This window comes from Periplaneta americana, chromosome 12 (genome assembly GCF_040183065.1).
Source record: "Periplaneta americana isolate PAMFEO1 chromosome 12, P.americana_PAMFEO1_priV1, whole genome shotgun sequence".
NCBI lineage: Eukaryota > Metazoa > Arthropoda > Insecta > Blattodea > Blattidae > Periplaneta > Periplaneta americana.
In genome coordinates this window covers 123,528,358-123,550,283 of record NC_091128.1, presented here as the reverse complement: position 1 = coordinate 123,550,283, position 21,926 = coordinate 123,528,358, and the positions used below count along the sequence as shown (strand labels likewise).

General features: G+C 34.9%; 1 protein-coding gene and 1 non-coding gene across 7 annotated transcripts in view; one reads left to right on the top strand and one right to left on the bottom strand.

Moving 5' to 3' along the window:
- The window catches only part of LOC138710867 (uncharacterized), a 2,470,114-nt gene that overhangs the window by 605,103 nt on the left and 1,843,085 nt on the right, over positions 1-21,926 (bottom strand). The gene's annotated exons all lie outside the window — the stretch shown is intronic.
- TRNAS-GCU (transfer RNA serine (anticodon GCU)) lies at positions 18,597-18,670 on the top strand. The gene has a single exon. It is a non-coding gene; the product is annotated as a tRNA-Ser (tRNA).

The following is a 21,926-nucleotide window of genomic DNA, read 5'->3' as shown; positions in this document are numbered from 1 at the left end:
ATCATAACAAAAACATAAAGATCATAGCCACCATGACAAAAAATGAATATCGTAACCATCATGACAAAACGTAAAAATAACAGCGATAATGACAAAATGTCATAGCTATAATTATAAAACAGCATAAAGATGAGTAACGACAAAACATCATAGAGCAAATGATGAGAAATCATAGCAATAATGACTAAAGATCACAGTGATCATGACAAAAGATCACAGCGATCATGAGAAAAAAGATCAGCCACCATAACAAAAATAAAGCCATAGTCATCGCAAGAAATATAGATCATAGACATCACGACAAAAATAAGATAATAGCGATTATGAGAAAAAGATTACAGGCCATCATTACAAAAAATAAAATCATAGGGATGACAAAAGATTATAGGGTTCATGGCAGTAGGAAGGTCGTTACATTGATGACAAAAGGAAATGCCATATCCATGATGATAAAAAAGCTCATATCCATGACGACAAAAGATAATTTCATAATCATGATGAAAGAAAAAAAAATTACTGCGATATTGACAAAACGTCATAGAGATCATAACAAAAGATTACATCAATCAAGACAAAAAATTATGGGAAACATGATAAAAGAACATAGCGATCATGACGAAGCTCATATCAATCATGGCAAAGATCACAGTAGCGATGTTAACATTGATTATAGCGATCATGACGAAGCTCATACCAATCATGGCAAAGATCACAGTAAGATCACAGTAGCGATGTTAACATTGATTATAGCGATCATGACGAAGCTCATATCAATCATGGCAAAGATCACAGTAGCGATGTTAACATTGATTATAGCGATCATGACGAAGCTCATATCAATCATGGCAAAGATCACAGTAGCGATGTTAACATTGATTATAGCGATCATGACGAAGCTCATATCAATCATGGCAAAGATCACAGTAGCGATGTTAACATTGATTATAGCGATCATGACGAAGCTCATATCAATCATGGCAAAGATCACAGTAGCGATGTTAACATTGATTATAGCGATCATGACGAAGCTCATATCAATCATGGCAAAGATCACAGTAGCGATGTTAACATTGATTATAGCGATCATGACGAAGCTCATACCAATCATGGCAAAGATCACAGTAAGATCACAGTAGCGATGTTAACATTGATTATAGCGATCATGACGAAGCTCATACCAATCATGGCAAAGATCACAGTAAGATCACAGTAGCGATGTTAACATTGATTATAGCGATCATGACGAAGCTCATATCAATCATGGCAAAGATCACAGTAGCGATGTTAACATTGATTATAGCGATCATGACGAAGCTCATATCAATCATGGCAAAGATCACAGTAGCGATGTTAACATTGATTATAGCGATCATGACGAAGCTCATATCAATCATGGCAAAGATCACAGTAGCGATGTTAACATTGATTATAGCGATCATGACGAAGCTCATATCAATCATGGCAAAGATCACAGTAGCGATGTTAACATTGATTATAGCGATCATGACGAAGCTCATACCAATCATGGCAAAGATCACAGTAAGATCACAGTAGCGATGTTAACATTGATTATAGCGATCATGACGAAGCTCATATCAATTATGGCAAAGATCACAGTAGCGATGTTAACATTGATTATAGCGATCATGACGAAGCTCATATCAATCATGGCAAAGATCACAGTAGCGATGTTAACATTGATTATAGCGATCATGACGAAGCTCATATCAATCATGGCAAAGATCACAGTAGCGATGTTAACATTGATTATAGCGATCATGACGAAGCTCATATCAATCATGGCAAAGATCACAGTAGCGATGTTAACATTGATTATAGCGATCATGACGAAGCTCATATCAATCATGGCAAAGATCACAGTAGCGATGTTAACATTGATTATAGCGATCATGACGAAGCTCATACCAATCATGGCAAAGATCACAGTAAGATCACAGTAGCGATGTTAACATTGATTATAGCGATCATGACGAAGCTCATATCAATCATGGCAAAGATCACAGTAGCGATGTTAACATTGATTATAGCGATCATGACGAAGCTCATATCAATCATGGCAAAGATCACAGTAGCGATGTTAACATTGATTATAGCGATCATGACGAAGCTCATATCAATCATGGCAAAGATCACAGTAGCGATGTTAACATTGATTATAGCGATCATGACGAAGCTCATATCAATCATGGCAAAGATCACAGTAGCGATGTTAACATTGATTATAGCGATCATGATAAAGATCATAGCAATGATGAATAACAAAGATCATAGCGAGAATGACAAAGATTAAAGTCAAAGACAATACAGATGACGAAAATTATAGAATTGACTACAAAGATCATAGTAATAGTGAAGATCACAGCTATGGTGACGAAATTATAGCGAAACGATTACGAAGATCATTAATGTGAAGAAGATTACAACTTTGGTGATGAGATTATAGCAAGGATGAATACATCTGTGATGATTGCGACGACGATGATAAAAGTGATGAATATGACGATATTAGTAATAATCTCAATACTAATATCAACAATGATAATTACGACTATAACGAACATAGCAATGTCGGAAGCGAATACAGCCAAAAGCCTATGACGACGATTGCAGTAATTACGCCGATTATAACTTCGTGCACATTATATTTATTTTATTGGGTTATTTTACGACGCTGTATCAACATCTAGGTTATTTAGCGTCTGAATGATATGAAGGTCATAATGCCGGTGAAATGAGTCCGGGGTCCGACACCGAAAGTTACCCAGCATTTGCTCGTATTGGGTTGAGGGAAAACCCCGGATAAAACCTCAACCAGATAACTTGCCCCGACCGGGATTCGAACCCGGGCCACCTGGTTTCGCGGCCAGACGCGCTGACCGTTACTCCACAGGTGTGGACTGCACATTGTAATGATGATAATATCGACGATGATCTGTGACAAAGAATAATGTGATAGCCACGTAATGGTACATAGTATTGTCGATGACTATTGAAGATGGTAACTCTGGTTAATTACAATGGCAATAACAGAGAATAAAATATTCTGAGAATTTTGACAAGGAAATCAGAACGCGTCATTGTAGCTTTCATGGCACAATATTGCAACGTTGTAGTCTATATTTTACAACCTTTATACCGAGTTAGCCTTTCAGCCTCAGACGTTCCCGCTGTGAGCTTCCAGACAGTGTGACATCGAAAGACGAGATTGGGAGCAATATTTTCAAGTCTTGTGTTATGAAAGAATTCGTTACCCAGTTCCTTCTAGGCAGCAGTTTTCCTTAAAATGAAGAAAAAATGTATATAATATAATATAATATAATATAATATAATATAATATAATATAATATAATATACATTATAACATGTATCATATAACATAATATTAATTAATCCGAGGCACGACAGCCCATGAAGGACCATTCCCGACAAGCTGGCTGCTGGCCTCACGTCCACATGCCGAAGCAGAAGTGGACGATCATCTAACCAGAATTAATGTATCGTATGGTTAGCACGATGATCCCTCCATCCGTTATAGCTGGCTTTCGTAACCGGATTTCGCTACTAGAGTTCAACAACGATCGAGAAAGCAAGAGTAATAGCGCCCACAAAGACGAAAACCCGCACGACAGTATTGCCTATGTCATTGACTGCTTAAGTGAACTTTCAAGACATCGGGAGTGGTCAACTCTCGAACGTCAAGCAGCCTTGAATCGCCACAGTTGTTTATACCAGACTTAACTTTCATCAATTTTGGCAACTATTAAATATGTAAAAACAATCAAGTGTATAATAATCCGTTCCCCAATCTTCATTTAATTACTGGGCTCTTATTAAAAGGCAAGGATTTTTTTTTTCGTATGTATGATCAACTTGTATATCTGAAATAAAAAAAAAATATATTAACGCTTTATTTAACGTTATGTTTGAGGTTTTTTAGAAATTCAAATTTATTTGACAATTTTTCTATTTATGGCATCATAGTTAATATTTGACAATAGAACCAGAACATTTTCATAACTATGATATTGTTTTGTCTTGTCTTTTTGTATCAATTAAACATCTCTAATGTTATTCATTTGAATGATGAATGTTATTCAAAGTTACGAAATCTTTCCACGCCGACCAAATGCTATTTCGAGAATGATGAGCGAGTCTCGAAGCGCACGAGAGTTAAGAAACGAGACTCGAAAAAACAAGTGCAACGAACACAGCGAGCGAGAGCGGCAGTTAGATTTGTTCATCTCTATTCGATACCTATCGTAGCTCCCCAAGTACATCATGATGCTGGGTGGGCACTGGTCCCATACATTGGCCGAAATTTCATGAAAAAATTTCTTCCCCCATGAGGACTCGAATCAGCGCGCATTCCGTAACGCCAGTTCTAAGGCAGGTTGCCTAAGACCACGACGCCAAGACGCGGGACAACATAATGTAATGTAATGTAACGTAACGTAATGTAAGGGTAACGTAATATAATATAATATATAATATGTGATGTGATATAATAAACATTTTACTTCGTTTCCAGTGAATTAATGTACAATGTCAACCATAGTTTAGCTTCATTTTGAAAAGAAAAAAAAGGGGCTTTGAGGTTTATTATTAGAACTTAAAATGATACTATCAATTTATGACAACATTTCACCAGTTAGAGTAAGATTTCACCACTTCGTAATTGCGTGTTATTGTCAACAGATGAAACACCAGTCACTTCTAAAGAAATTAGACAGTGCATTGAAAGTATGCTGAAATTTAATAGAATGAAAATTCAGGAACCTCTTGAACTTAGCGACGTTTAAAAAATGCAGCAAATTCAGTAATCCCTACCAGTTAGGGTCAAGGAAACTTCCTATGATGGATTTCTGTGGAAAGATAGGAAAGTATAGGTCTCATGTTATAGATTTAAGTAATTTATACACTTTATCCTTGTTTTTTTTTTTTTATTAAAACTCGCACAGTTGTAACTCCAATCTCGTATTCCGATGTGAGATGAACCACAGTTCCTCTTTTCCAAAACCATTGAATTATATGCACTTCTCTTCCATACTTAGCACAATATGTATTCTTTTGGCACTTCTGGAAGAAGTTTTGCAGAGAAATTAAACAGGGCACTCGAATAGTAGATCATAATGTGTAAGGCAAAGGCTTGTAATATCACTCTCTCTATTAAAAAATATACACACTAATGTATTGTGCAGGACTCAATATTTTTTGCAACAAAAAAAGGAGAGAATGACAGACGGATAATCAAACAATCGGTTAATAGGATGGTGGATAATCGGGCTTCTACTGTAATTATAATATTACACTGTCTTTTTACACTTTCTCAGGCACAACAGATTTGTTTCGTCTCATATACTGCCTACCTCTGTTTCTTAATGTCTTTCTTTCATTATTCTTCCACTAATGTGTATTACGAGGATGTTTCTTGGCAGAATCTATTTAATTTCTTTGCTGCAACTGATTAAAATTGCTACACGATTCCTCATATTGTGAACGATGTAAACATGAAACAGTGCATAGCATCTCATTAGGTGACTGCTTATGACGCCGCCAAACAGAGTCACTGTTATATGAAGTTAACACACTGTGTGGCATGGGCCTTTATTCCACAAGGATTCTCTCCTTAAATGAAGAAGAGGTCATGAATGAATATATAATAGGATGCGAAACTTACTGAGTTTCCCGTAACACATACTAGAGGCGCTGTTGTAGAAATTGATCTTGCTGCCACCTGTTGGGAGGAGGGGCGTTGTTACATCTAACAGCGCACCAAGTAACGAAAAGAGTAACTAATTACTCTATGTATTTAGCAGCGCACCTGATGACGAAAATGTTAAACTGTGCAGAAAGTATTCCCTCCCACCCTCATCGATATTCAAAACTAACTCAATTTAAAATAAAACATTTACATTTTTATTCCTCACAGCATCTTCTACTGAAAATTCTTACCGGAGCCAACAGGAAGATAAAAGAGACGATCTATTTTACACTACCCAATTAAAGTATAACCAGACAGAGACAAAAATAAAACAAAAGGTTAGATAATTGGGATGGTATTTATTGTACAACGTAATGGAAAAGTCTGCAAGAACTACTTCGATAGTTCAATTTATTATATTACTATTACTTTACAATACATTCCACAACACTATTTTACAACGTCCATAAACATCACTGTTTAACATACACTGCTTATACACACACGTAGTATAACTTTATGTTCACTTATTAGCAAGTTTCTGTCTGCCATCTTGTCTCCTTGAGCAATATTTCGAACGGATAAATAGAGAGCTCTGGGTAATGTACTCAACACGTAGTTCTAATGTTCACCACCTACGACGTTGGGCGCTGATAATCTTATTTGAGCCCCTGCCGCCAGATGGTACTGACCGCAGTTTCTCATCCTATTATATATTTATCCATGAAGAGGCATTTTTAAATGTGGACACATGCCATAAGGCTGGAAGTTCATAAAACAGGTGCTAGGTAGTGGGATGTTTCGGATTATCGAAAAAAAAAACAACTAAAAACTGATAGGAATGTGGCATTGACTTTATTTGCACTGGGCCTCTCATTTGATAATACGATCGAATTTGTAATAGGCTTTGTAAAACAATTTATAAACTTGTTAATATTCGATGCTACTTACCGATTACAGTTCTACGAAATGTTTATTTGGCCATTATACAGTCTGTCATTCAATATGGTATAATTGTTTGGGGTGGAAGTACAAAAAATAATCTTAGTCCGTTAAATTTACTACAAAAACGAATAATTAAAATTTGTTTGAAGAAACGTTTCGATTATCCAACTAAATTAATTTATTCTGAGTTTAATGTATTTAATATTGATCAAATTTATAAGTATACCCTGTCAAAATTTTATCATAAAAATCGTAATAAGTTTATATTACAGACACATAATTATGACACAAGACGAAATATTAATTCAACATTAGTAGAACCTAAATGTCTCACATCTGCTGGTCTAAAGCATAGCATTACATAATTTTGGCCCTCGGTTGTACAATGCTTTAACTAAATTACACCCAGAACTTCTAACATGTAACCCACTAACATATAACAAGAAAATTAGAAACGTGTTAATATCTTCAATTTGATTAAATAAATTTATAACCTATGTGTATGAATTAATCAACTTATATTATATTCGTATTCTATAATTTTGAAATATATATATATATATTCCTACTTTTCACGTGCGATATTATTCTTCTCTAGTGTTAATATTATATTATATAATTCCATTGCCGTTATAATTTAAAAATTTAAATTTTAGTTCCTATTTTATTTTACTTATTTATTTTTATTTTCTATATTTCTCTTATATCTATTATATAATTTCTGTAACTGCAATTTTAATTCTATTTCCTATTTTATTTTATTTTATATTCTCTTATATGCCTATTAATATTATATCTGAACTGCGACCGAACACGAGCGCTGCTCATTCGGTCTCAAATTTCGTTAATACTAGCCTACTGTAGGGGAGAGTCGGGTAGTATCGGACATCGGGCAATATCGGACAGTGCGTTTCTTTCATCTACCACCATATGGTAGTACCTGAATGACATGGTTACGTTTCTCTATGCGACATCACAGAAACGTAACCATGTCAATCAAGTACTATTATCGTGTGGTAGATGAAAGAAACTCACTGTCCGATATTACCCGATGTCCGATACTACCCGACTCTCCCCTATCTCCTTTTTTATATTGTTTGTATTATTTTATTTCTATTTCTCTTGTTTGTTTGTAATTATATTCTTTATTCTGTATATTTAAATTTAAATAAATTTAATTTAATTGACAATCAGTCCCATTTAGTTCGGATTATCGAGGTTGTACTATATTAAAGTGGAAGAAAATTTTATCATGCAGGCCTACAAGAAGGTTTAGATCCCAACATTAGTTCATGCTGTAAGTTAGAAAATTTTGATCGGCTATTAGTGTTTTATAACATTTCTTTTAATCTCGTGCCACATCAAGGTTTTCATATGGAAAAAACAACTGAGAACTATTCGAGATTACACTGTCTGACATATTTTTTACCAATTTTACAACGAAATATTCTCTTAGAACAGCAAAAAAATCTCGGCAGCGTTGTAGCTGAATGTAGCTACCTGGCTAACACCTGGGTTTCTACGGAAAAGTATGCACGGTAGCAACCTCTGGATTACCCCTTGTCACACTCAGCCGACTGGAAAGGCTTGACAGCAAACGGCCCGCGTGTGACAGCCGCAGCCAGAAAACTTGCAAACCACGTCATCAACCCTCCTCACAAACCGGTTGTCAAATTGGAAGCGTACTGAGTCGCTACTAGAAATTGAAAAGTTATTACCGGTTCTCGAGACTGCTTTAAATTCGTGGGGTTGAAATTAAACTTCACAACAGTCCGAACATTTTCCTCTACATATGCAACAGGCATTTAAAATGCATACGAATACTACTTACTGTATGTTAAGAATGTGGTATATGATTTTAATATAGTAATTTCACTATAAAATACAGTGGCACGCAACGCCAATAACTCAAAAATACTTCACAAGACATACCTGTAATTGATGTTCATACGTATGAACGTTATATTTTATGTTACAATTATTAGCAAAATAATAAATAAATAAATAAATAAATAAATAAATAAATAAATAAATAAATAAATAAATAAATAAATAAATAAATAAATAAATTCGCAACATGAAAAAAATCTCTTATCTCTGACAGTGATATAGTGGGTAATGTAAATTAAATGAGGTATTATTATGGGTGAGGAAGTACCCATTTTCACTCCGGTACTTCATTGAAATTGTTATTGTATTTACTATTATTTTATCTTAGCTTCTTGGATTTGAAAACACCATTTCATAAATATATCTCTCTAAATATCTGTAATGTACACACAACAATGTATACACAAATGTGCTGTTGAATATAAAAATGCATCCACATAACTTTTACTTATTTATTTATTTATTTATTTATTTATTTATTTATTTATTTATTTATTTATTTATTTATTTTTATTGAGTTATTTTACGACGCTGTATCAACATCTCAGGTTATTTAGCGTCTGAATGATATGAAGGTGATAATGCCGGTGAAATGAGTCCGGGGTCCAGCACCGAAAGTTACCCAGCATTTGCTCGTATTCGGTTGAGGGAAAACCCTGGAAAAAACCTCAACCAGGTAACTTGTCCCGACCGGGATTCGAACCCGGGCCACCTGGTTTTGTGGCCAGACGCGCTGACCGTTACTCCACAGGTGTGGACTCCAGATAACTTTACACGTTTTGTTTCTTAAATTGTAACATCGTCCGGTTTTAACAAAAAGTATTTTATTAACATAGTATATTGCACATGTTTTAAAAATCCCACATTCATAAATAATACAACAATGTATGCAGTCTGATTTATTACGCGCTATCTAGAATCTTTCCCATCACAAGGACATGTCTTATTACTGCATCAGCGCCACGTGTGTGAGATGGAGAAACTGTTCCGTTGTTTGTAGTAGTAGAAGTGATGTAATTGTGCAGATTGATGGGCAGATAATAATATGTTATAAATGTGCAGATTCAGGGGCAAATTCATTCGTTCATAGTTTTCTTCCCAAGGACAGGTCTTTCACTGCAAAACCAGCATTCTCCAATTCTTCCTATTTCCTGCCTTCCTATTTGTCTTCGCATACGATCCATATATCTTAATGTCTTTACCATCTGATATCTTCTTCTGTCCTAAATTCTTCTCCTGTTCACCTTTCCTTCCATTGTATCCTTCAGTAGACAGTTTTTTCTCAGCTTATTTACTTACTGGCTTTTAAGGAACCCGTAGGTTCATTGCCGCCCTCACATAAGCCGCCATTGGTCCCTATCCTGAGCAAGATCAATCCATTTCTATCATCATATCCCACCTCCCTCAAATTCACTTTAATATTATCTTCCCATCTACGTCTCGGCCTCCCTAAAGGTCTTTTTCCCTCCGGTCTCCCAACTAACACTCTATATGCATTTCTCGATTCGCCCATACGTGCTACATGCCCTGCCCATCTCAAACGTCTGGATTTAATGTTCCTAATTATGTCAGGTGAAGAATACAATGAGTGCAGTTCTGTGTTGTGTAACTTTCTCCATTCTCCTGTAACTTCATCCCTCTTAGCCCCAAATATTTTACTAAGCACCTTATTCTAAAACACCCTTAATCTCTGTTCCTCTCTCAAAGTGAGAGTCCAAGTTTCACAACCATACAGAACAACCGGTAATATAACTGTTTTATAAATTCTAACTTTCAGATTTTTCGACAGCACTGGATGAGCTAGTCACCCAATCAATTGCTTTTTCTCTTTCTTATCAATTCAGCATCGTTCTTTCTTCACCCACTATTTCCAACACAGCTTCTTTTCTTACTCTGTCTGTCCATTTCACACTCTCCATTCTTCTCCATAACCACATTTCAAATGCTTCTACTCGCTTCTCTTCAATTCGTCGTAATTTCCACGTTTCTGCCCCATACAATGCCACATTCCACACAAAGTACTTCGCTAGTCTCTTCCTTAGTCCTTTTTTTTTAGAGGTCTGCAGAAGAAGCTCCTTTTTTCTATTAAAAGCTTCCTGGGGGCAAATATAATACATTAAATTAAATAAAAACCCATTTTGCGTTTCGTAATTAAGTGTGTGATTAATTAGAAAATTAGGCTGGAAGTCTGCGCAGTTTGGCAACAGCGCGCCGCTGGCTCACGTTTCGAAGCACACATACACTCGGTCTGAACATCAGAGTTCCGTTCCTCAGTCACTGCAGTAGGATTGTCAGTCTTCATATTGGCAGGAAATAACGATATATACTAATAGTTTTTTATTTAATTTCAAGAAAGCCGTTCATTTTACTGAAAAGAACTGTAAATGGATCAATCATTTATCAGTTTCTCTAATGATAAAGCAGTGATCAATTCATCAGTTTATTTCGTTTTAATTCCCTAATATTTTATGGAAAAAACAGTTAAATAACTCTATTTAGAACATTCATTTACTAGAAACTTCAAATTATTCATAATTTAATTGAACTTGTTTTAAACACCTTACTGGTGGGAGGTTTAACCTAAAAATGGAGAAGCTCTAGCATTAACTAACACAGGGATATTAGAACTCTGCTTTTTAAGATGGCTATCTCTGATATTATTAGCAATAAGAACCGAAAGGTGCTCCTTGCCTCTACCATTCAGATGCAGTCCATGTGATAAATATTCACATTTCTTACAGGACTTACTTCTATGAAATCGATGTTTGATGCCCTAGGTCTCCTGAAATCCCGCTCAGGTCGCACATTCACACTCCACACCCTCCTGTAAAGATCGGTTTGTCGTGCCTACTGAAAAGACTAAGGAATCTCACATTGGTATGGTTGCTCTTTTCAATTATGTTGTTGACATCTTTTCAATTAGAATAATTATAATTGTTATCTATGCTATTATCTGGTCCACCCACTATAACTACATGACGTCTCTTAGAATATTTTAAACTTAGTTTCTCTACATTTTTAACAATATTTTTAACAATATTATATACACTGGATACCTCAAACTTATCAAGTCACCACTCAGTTTCGACTTCAAAAATGAGATATTATACGGGACTCACCTCACCGGCTCTGCGAAGAATGTAAAAGGAATGCATCAACTGTTACTCACTCTAAAGCTACTTGAAACCACGCCTCTATTCACCAGCTTCCGAACTGATAACGTCCACAGTACAAGCTTCATAAAAACATTACTATACCCGCATTAACCCCTGCAGTAGCTGAATGGTCAGACATTCAGTCTGCCACCACCTCTCATCAGCTCTACTACATTCCCACTCCCAGCTTCTCCTGTGATGTTGCTCTCCGACCAGGGCCGGTGACCTAAGTCTCACACTGTAAATACCTCTTGTCTAGCTACTTCCTAATACTTTATTCCTACTGTCACTAATCTTTACAGTTTTGTGTCGAGACTGGGTTTTAGTTATCCTGGTCAACATTCATAGCTTCAAGACCACTGAATTTATTGGCCAATTTCAATTATGCAACATCCTTGTAAAATTTGCTGGTATACTTCGGAAAACAGTCCGTCTGTCAATATTACCATGAAATAAAATGAGTATTAGAACTTAAAACCTATTCCTTCAAGGCTTAGAATGTTGTTCTAGAAACTTGCATTTACTTATTTAGAGCTTCTTAATATCCATTTATTTTGGAAGACTTTATATATTCCATTACGTTTTCTGATTTAATGTATTGTGTAGCCTACAGCATGACTTACTGTGATCCAATCTCTTATCTCTGACAGTGATATATGGGTAATATAAATTAAATGGGGTATTATTATGGGTGAGGAAGGTACTCATTTTCACTCTGGTGCTTCATTGAAATTGTTATTGTATTTACTATATTATTTTTATCTTAGCTTCTTGGATTTGAAAACATCATTCCATAAGTATATCTCTCTAAATATCTATGATGTACACACAAAAATGTATACACAAATGTGCTGTTGAATAGAAAAATGCATCCAGATAACTTTACACGTTTTGTTCCTTAAATTGTAACATCGTCCGGTTTTAACAAAAAGTATTTTATTAACATAGTATATTGCACATGTTTTAAAAATCCCACATTCATAAATAATACAACAATGTATGCAGTCTGATTTATTACGCGCTATCTAGAATCTTTCCCATCACAAGGACATGTCTTATTACTGCATCAGCGCCACGTGTGTGAGATGGAGAAACTGTTCCGTTGTTTGTACAGAACAGCACGTGTAATACGAGCTGTTTCGCAATGTTGGAGAACTTTCTACTTGAGTTCATACTGCGACGTATATTTACATGTTATTCTTGTATGCAATATTTATTCAGTGCAAATCATTGATTACAGCAATTATGCTAATCTAATTGTGCTAACAGTGTTCCGTATTTGAACTAAATGTTTCTATAGCTGAGATTACAATGTGATTTCTTTTTTGTTCTGATCATGAAACGTAATTTCTCTTTCATTCTTATGTAGTGAATCTTGGATAAGACGAATTTGAACGACAAATGTAGATTTACACAATATAAAAAATTCGATTTCATACTCAGTAAAGAGCTCAGATTTCAATACAAAGAAATGGTATTTCCTAGTAATTTACATCAATAATGTAAAGACTTCATTCGTTACAATTAGGGGGCGGATGTTGATGAAAAGTCATCTTCTTATTTTTCACATTAGGACGATGCCTATTAATATGGAAATCCTTTCTATGTTAATATCAACGTAAAAAAAATATTTCTTATATTGTATTATATGCATTTTTTGACGTTTTTGAAATAATAAGTGATTTTTATATGGCCGTTACTCCACAGGTGTGGACATCTTTGTCGATTTTATTTTCTTAGAGAGATATGGATGTTGTTACTTATTCTATATACTTGGCTTTTGTTTCATTATTCTTACGTCTTTTTTTTTATAGGTGTCTTAAACTGTTTTGTATTTTAGATGTACAGGGACATCATTTTATTTTTACTTCAATTTTTATTGTACTTGAGTTTTTGAATGTACTTCATTCCCACCTCTTCTACTAATGAAGTTTAACCGTCCTCTACACAGAACCAAGACTGCATATACAGTCACAGTAGCCTTACGGCCATAGAAAACAGTACGTTCCAAAAATATGTTCGCGCGTTCCGTGACGAAAGAGCTTTCAATATTGAATCATTTTCGCACAGGTACTGTCGTCCATTTGCCTACATCGCATCCCGGTTTCCTCCACCAGCTTCTATTCGCCTCTCTGTAAAGGCTAGTGGCTGGGCTGTCTTAGCTCTTTTCTGAGAACATTAATTTCTGTTAGGAATTGGACGTCTGCGTTATATTATACATCTGTTTAAAATAATTTAAATAAAAGGGGCTCGTTAAGTAATTAACTTTCACGTGATTTCCCCCCTTTCTACGACCCCACGACATGACCACTTGGACGGACTGTAGATAGCATATCTGAGAAATTTCATCTTTTCGGATCGGGCGGAAGTGAAGATTGAATTTACATTACTAAGGTACTCTTTTATAGAATAGGTAGGCCTACAGAATTATTTCAACATGTGTTACTAGTACGAAGGACGAAACTGGTAATTGGAATTAGGTACAATAGTCTATAGTGCGATAATATATGCACATTAGAACTGAAGCCTGTATCGAAATGAACGGCCACCATTTTCAAAAATGTGTTTAAATTATATCCATATTATGATTATTTTTCAATTTAACTTTATTCTCTATAGTGTACGCTAATGTGCTGTAGACAGTATAATATACACTACATAATGAATACGTCCACATGTATAGCTCAGTTCGTGAGGAAAAACACTCATTGTTAATAGTGTACTGTATTTTGTTTAAACAAAAATCTAATGAAAATGATCAAACTCAAAAGCGCGATATTTCCTAGTTTACGTACCGTAAATGGATGAACTACTTTTCTTCCCTCATATACCTAGTAAAGTGATTGGTTTGTATATTATGCCAGTATCATCGAACTCCAGTCGTGGAAGGGGGTAGCAAACGGCGTTTCCTGTTCTTCTGTATAGCCAGGTTAATATTAGAAATGTCAGTGAAAATAAAATGATGTCCCTGTATTTTGTCACTAAAAACTTACTTTTGTTCGTTAAAATATTTCCTCTATCAATTTAACTATTATTTTGTCCCTATCCTCTCTTCCCCATTCTCTGTCCCTTACTCCACTTTCTCTGTTCCTTTCTCCATATCCTCCGTCCTTTATTCCATTCTTTCGTCCCTTTCTTCACCACCCCCGTTCCTTCCTCCATATCTCATTTCATCTCCGTCCCTTTCTCCATCGCCTCCATCCTGGTCCTTTACTTTATCTCTTCATCCCTTTCTCCATCTCCTTCGTCCCATTCTCCACTTCCTGCGTCTATTATTCCATCTTCCCTCGTATTTTCCTCCATCCCTTACTTCATCGCCTCCGTCCTGGTCCTTTATTTCACTTCCTCTATTCCTTTCTCTACCTCCTCCGTCCCATCCACCACCTCCTGCGTCCTTTTCTCCACCTCCTCCGTTCCTTCCTCCAGCGTCTCCATTGCTTACTCCATCTCCGTTTCTTCCTCCACTTCATTTGTCCTTTACTTCACCGCCCCATCCCTTTCTTCAACTTCTCCGTTCCATCCTCCACCTCCTCCGTCTCTTTCTCCATCTCCTCCGTCCATTATACGATCTCCTTCGTTCCGCCCTCCATTTCACCCGTCTTTTCTTCAACCTCACTCGTCTCATCCTCCACCTTATGTTCATTCCTCCACATCCTCCGTCACTTTCTTCAGCTTATGTTCATTATTCTACCTCCTCCGACACTTCCTCTACATCCTCCGTTCCTTCCTATAGGCCTACATCTTCCGTCCCTTCCTTCTTTTTACACAATTTGTCCGTGTCTTTCTCTAACATGTTATATTCTATGAACACTATAGATTATTTCCCTCGACTTAATTTAAAAGTTTTGAAATGAGTGCAGTATTCCCTATCCTTCGTGAACAATGCAAGAAATTAAACAGAACAGAAATTGTACTCCATTGTTTCCACTATGGTAACTGTCCTGGACAAACCTACTGACGAATTAATCGCTTTTCGATGGCATTGCCATGACAACCAGCAATCGCATTACGTAGCTAACTCATGTGTATAAGCATGTCCTATTCTATTACACTATTGACCTATGCATGCAAGAAGACTCCTGCACGTGTGATCTACGAACAGACCGGTAACCTCGCAGCTAGGGTACAACAACAGTTCAGGACATGTACTATGTAGGTCTTAGGTGTAGTATATGTAATATGACAAGTAAGGCCCAATTGTATAAAACTCCCTGACTAAAGATCAACTTTGATCGAAGATCGGAAAGTGAACCGAGTTCAGACACTTCTTCTATTGTATAAAACTTTTCTGCGATCAAATTATCTAGGTTCAAATGCAATCTAAGTTCACGTGAAAAGGATTTGGCAACTTCGCATAAACAGGTGAAATACGTGATGCGCGGACCATGTTATACAGGTTTGTTCAGTGTTGCCAATCTAGCGACTTTAACTCTTTTTCAACAACACTTTGTTTTAACTTTTATATTGCTTAAATAGGGATTTAGTGACCTTTCTAGCACCCCATAGTGACAAAATTTAATCTTTCTTTGTTGATAATGAGAAATCTAGCGACTTTACAACTACTTTTTGGCGACTTTCCGTATTACACTCTGCTGGAGACACTGGTTTCTTTTTTTCAATGTAAATAATGGCGGACAATAAGAAGAAGGTTGACTGTTCTCCAAGTTGTTATCATGTTATAGTGTTTGATAATGCTAAACATAATAAAGCTTTATAAAACGACAATTTCGTTTAGTAATACAATTAATTGAACATTTATGAATGTATCTATCATATCCATTAATAACTTAATTAATGGTTGTTATAAACATAATATAATTATAGGTTATGTTATTTAATACTGCTGAACACGATAGAGCCTTATAAAATATAAGAATGTTTGTGTATTAAGGCAAGAAATTGAAAGAAATATATATATATAAATGTACGTAACATATCTATTAATATTATTAATAATGGATATTTTATTTGCACAATCTGTCACTCATATATTTCGAACAGAAAAGAAATAACTGAACTTGGATCGTCTAACTTAATCGGAGAAACTTCTTCAGTCAAAGTTGACTTTGGTTTGAGACAAATTAATCTCAGATTAGACTTTATACAACACAAAATTCCAAGTTCAGCTGAAACAAGGATCAATTTAACCTCTGATCTAAGATTAAATGGTTTATACAATGTACAAAATGTTTAATCGTAAAAACAAGCAGCCGAAGTCTAGATTCATGATATATGTTTACAAAATACGATGGATTAATCTAGTTGCTTTATTTTCTATAGTAATGTCACAAGATATCTGAGATTTATTAGTACTATTCCGTGAATAAAATAAAAATGTAAATAATAACTTATAGCCTCTCCCCAAAATTTGCTCACAAAATGTTAATAATTGTATATTTATGAATGCTTATCTATTCAGACATTGTGAAGTTGAAATAGATGAATATCGATTATTGTAATAAAGAAACTGGATGCTATTCAGTAATGCCAACTGAGAAAAGCGAATTACAAATAATCTATAGTTAGTGACTTTTAAACGTTGGGTCTAGAAGTTTTAAGTTTTACATTTTAACAATAAGTGTTATAAAGTGAACTTTATGCTAGGCCACTTATCTACCCTTGAGACAAAAATTGAAATCTTATCCAGTTTTTATAAACTCTTTTTTCCCTGATTGCCTGACACAAATCTAAGGATTTTCACACAAAATAAATCCCGCAAATATTTTTGGAGGAGCAGGGGCGGATAATTTTTAAAGCGAAAACTGAAATTTGTTTGTTTCAGTCCTTGACCCACAGTTTTTATGTAAGTACCTGCTACTACTACTACTACTAGTAATAGTAGTAGTGTTTGTGGGTTATTTGAGAGTTTTTATGTTAGAACAATATTTCTTTCACTGTTTCACTTCTAAAAAACATAGAATGAGCTATGAAAACAGTTCTTTCCTATTTTATCCCATTAATGAAAAATGTAATTTCATTTTTTTTTAAATTTCAACAACAAAAATAAAAATTAAAGATCTTGGAGTTTTAAATTAACTTCCTTAATCAGTAGGACACTGTTTGTAGTTTGGCACTTTGCTACATTAATCAGTTTCATTATGGTGCAAGAATGCTGAAAATATCTCAATTCTAAGTGCACTTTAATGCTGTAAAACTGAACGTGGAGAAAAATTATCTAGCCCTACATCCTGAGAGCATGAAAAATTGTAAAACTAAACACACAACTTTCTGGCTGTATGAAAAAAAAATACAGTCAAACTCTACCGCCAAATTGGATTGTTATTACACGAAAAATATATAAAATTGACAGAATGTGACAGATTGACATTTGCAGAACTGCAGTTCCGATTTAAAGAAAGGGTGTTTCCGGTTAATAAAAACTCAGTTAAATAATAATTAATCAAACATCACGGAGAAAAAATCGTATATATTTTTGAAAATTAGAAAGTTTAAAATAAAAATCACATTTTTGAAGGAATTTTTGAGTAGCTTAAGAAGAATTAATGCTCTATATAAATCTGGCTTTCAGGTAGTAGCTCCCTGTAAAGCAGGTTTGAATAATTTCAAGGAAAAATTGTTCCGGGGCCGGGTATCGATACCGGGACCCTTCGCTTAGTGCGCGAACGCTCTACCGACTGAGCTACCCCAGGAACACGACACCGTCACTATTTTTCATTGAAATTATTCAAACCTGCTTTACAGGGAGCTACTACCTGAAAGCCAGATTTGTATAATACGTTCGTTACTGGAGGTACGTTAACAGAAAGCCACAATTTAAAGTCACACAGTATTTGTGTGCACTCACAGTTGATTTCTGGCGTCTTGTCAGCTTATGTGAGTTGTGTGGATATAAAAGGAAAAATTGTGACGGTGTCGTGTATAGTTCCTGGGGTAGCTCAGTCGGTAGAGCGTTCGCGCGCTAAGCGAAGGGTCCCGGGATCGATACCCGGCCCCGGAACAATTTTTCCTTGAAATTATTCAATTAATGCTCTGTTTGAAAATTTGCAAAGTTCTTTGAAATTGTCGCCCTCGGTCGGATTTGTACTCTCGATTCTCGGATCCAGCATCCTAGATACATTTATCGTCTCTAAAGGACTTAATCATCCTCGGCCAGATTTGAACTCGTGTCCTTCGGATGTAATTGCAAGCATGGCTAGCGAGCAGAACAATCTAAACCTATCTCCCAGACACTATACATTACAACGTCAAGATATTACATTTATATGCATGTCTAAATAAAACCAATCTATATAAAGCCCTTTTTATTGCTGTGTTGATTGGCTACGTACAAAATACGAGAGTGAAATTTCCTCATCATGCAATGAATTTCACGCCAGATGACTATGAATTAATGACTCAGCAACAACTCTCTGCATCAAGTCTGTGTTCACACGTCTAGGACTGCGCAGAAATTGCGGTGTGCATCTGTATAAATTAGGCAGCTTTTATCAACACGTATTTTCGTGTTTGTGATTACCCAGTGTGCCGTATACAATCTGTGTAAATTCTAGTGGGAACCAAATCAGTTCATGGCGCATATAAAAGCAACCGACAAGAAAGCCGGCACATCTTATGAGATATCTGTTAATCAAATCGAATTAGGAACAGGTTCTCCACAAATAATTTGTTTCATTGCCATTATTCAGCGACTGCTCCATTAACGCCACATCACTATTTCATTGTTTTTGAACGACAATACGATTTACCGTATTTTCCCCTTATTTTTAACATTCTCCCGGCTCCCGCATTTTTCTTCTCCTCGAGTATTTTTCTCCCTTGTTTTTTTGGGATGAATTTTGTTGTTCAAGATATGCTTTAAAATGTGCAATCTTTGTAGAAGGCAATCAATCTATCAATCAATCAATCAATCAATCAGTCAATCAATCAATTTAGGGCATTTCAAAACCTAAGGGGTTTTAGCCTCATTCACGATATATCGCCATTCGTCTCTGTTCTCTGTATCTTCTTGTCGTCCTCCCACTGTAGAAAGATTATCATATACTTGGTACTGCCAACGGAGACAAGGTCTACCAAGAGGTCTATTACATCTTGGAGAATAGTCGAAAGCTTTTCGTAGAAGAGAGTCTTCATCACGCCGTAGAACGTGTCCAAGGCAATATAGTCTTCGACTTTTTATTAAGGCTATTATGTCCGGATCTTTATAAATATCCTTTAGCTCCCTGTTGTTCAAAATTCTCCATGTGTTATTTTCTTGAATGGGACCAAAAATCTTCCTCAAGATTTTGTTCTCAAAAGTGAAAAGGGATTTTGTTGTTGTTGTTGTTTTTTTTTTTTTTTTTTTGTTAATATCCAAGTTTCACAGCAATATAGGAGAGTTGGTAGGGTTATTGTTTTATTGTCTCATTGAATGGTTACTTCCGAGGTTTTCCCCAGCCGTGGGACTGAAGCCGGATGGTCTATGGCGAGTACTCGGCATCAACCCCTTTGATTTGATTACCTCCCTTTGATTTGATTACCTGGTTGGGTTTTTCCGAGGTTTTCCCCAACCAAAAGGCAAATGCCGGGTAATCTTTTGGCGAATCCTCGGACCTCACCTTATCTCACTACATCTCGCCAAAATATTGTAAAAAATTGCACAAAATCGTAAAAATTGTAGAAAATTATTAAATTGTAAAACTGTAAAAATTTGATAAAAATTGTAATTGTAATATTGTAAAATTTTGACTTGTTCTACATCTTAAAGCTTCATTGTTCATGTAAGATCTATGGAATAAAATGAATGAATGAATGAATGAATAGCATCTTAATTTTGATGATCTAGAAAGGAGTTTGGAACTAAGCAATTTATGAAGGGAGTAATAACATGTATTTGCCGTAACGAGTCTATGTTCAATTTCTTTCCCAAATAAGCCTGTTTCATTAATTATACTTCCTAAGTATTTAAATTCAGTAACTTTTTTAAACTCCCAATCATCTATTATAAGTGACCCTCTATTATTTGAGGTACGTGATATATTCATGTATTTAGTTTTATAAGAATTAATTTTTAACCCTGTTATTCTTGTTTCTTCTACTAAGAGTCTAAAAGGTTTCTTGATATCATCTTCTGTTTGTCCTAGAAGGACAATAAGATCAGCATAGGCTAATAAATTAATTTTACCATTGCCCAATGAAATTTTATTCCAATGCTTGCCAGAAATGGATTTTAATGATCACTTGTTTAAAATAAAATAATATCAATATTACAAGTTTGGAAAAACTAGCTAGTCTCTTCTAAGCATACCATTTAGTAATGCTCATACAAAAGAGGGTGCTTTATATCATGAACAATAATTGGACAGATGTTGGAAACAGGAGCACGACATATCTATTGAAATCAGAGCTACAAACTACAGTCGACTTCAACTATTTCGCGAAACAAAATCTGTCTCAAAATACTCTTAAAATTTAAGCCTAGCTGCCGAAGTGTATAATAAAGTTGTTTTTAGTAACTAAACGGAATAATTTGGCAATTTTCTTTGTGAAATTTTGTTAATTCCTTAGTCTCCCGTATTTCCTCCAGAAAAAGTTGGCAACCCTAGTTGTAAGGTCTAGAACAGTAGTAGAAATCGAAGTTATTCTTTTTATAGCATTTCAGATTTATTAAAATTTATTTATTAAAATTTATTAAAAAATAAAAAGAATAAAAAATTGTATTGCATTTATAGTTTGGGTTTAAACATTAAACACTATTTAATCTGTATTCACTCTCAATTTTAATTTTATTTTTGTCTGTACTGGAATCCCCTCCTGAGCACGAGTCTTACTCATTCAGGAGTGGGCTAGTTTATCTTTCATTGTATTTATTAACTTGTATTCATTTCAAACTTACTAGCAATAAAATAAATAAATAAATAAATAAATAAATAAATAAATAAATAAATAAATAAATAAATAAATAAATAGATAAATAAATAAATAAATAATAAATAAATAAATAAAATAAATAAATAATAAATTTACATTATGAGTTACGTGATGCCTTCTGTGATATTGTGTAATAGTAATTGAAATGCTTGGAAATCATTCGGAAATCACACAGATAAAAAATTACAAGAGAAAGGTGTAGGCCTACCCTATAAATATATGAAAAATTATACGGAGACGAGAAAATTCCAGGTTTTTTTTTTCTTTCCCAAAATGTTCTTAAATTGTTTCATTTGTCTATAATTTTGTATTTTAAAACACAATAATTTTCGTATTCTGATTATAAA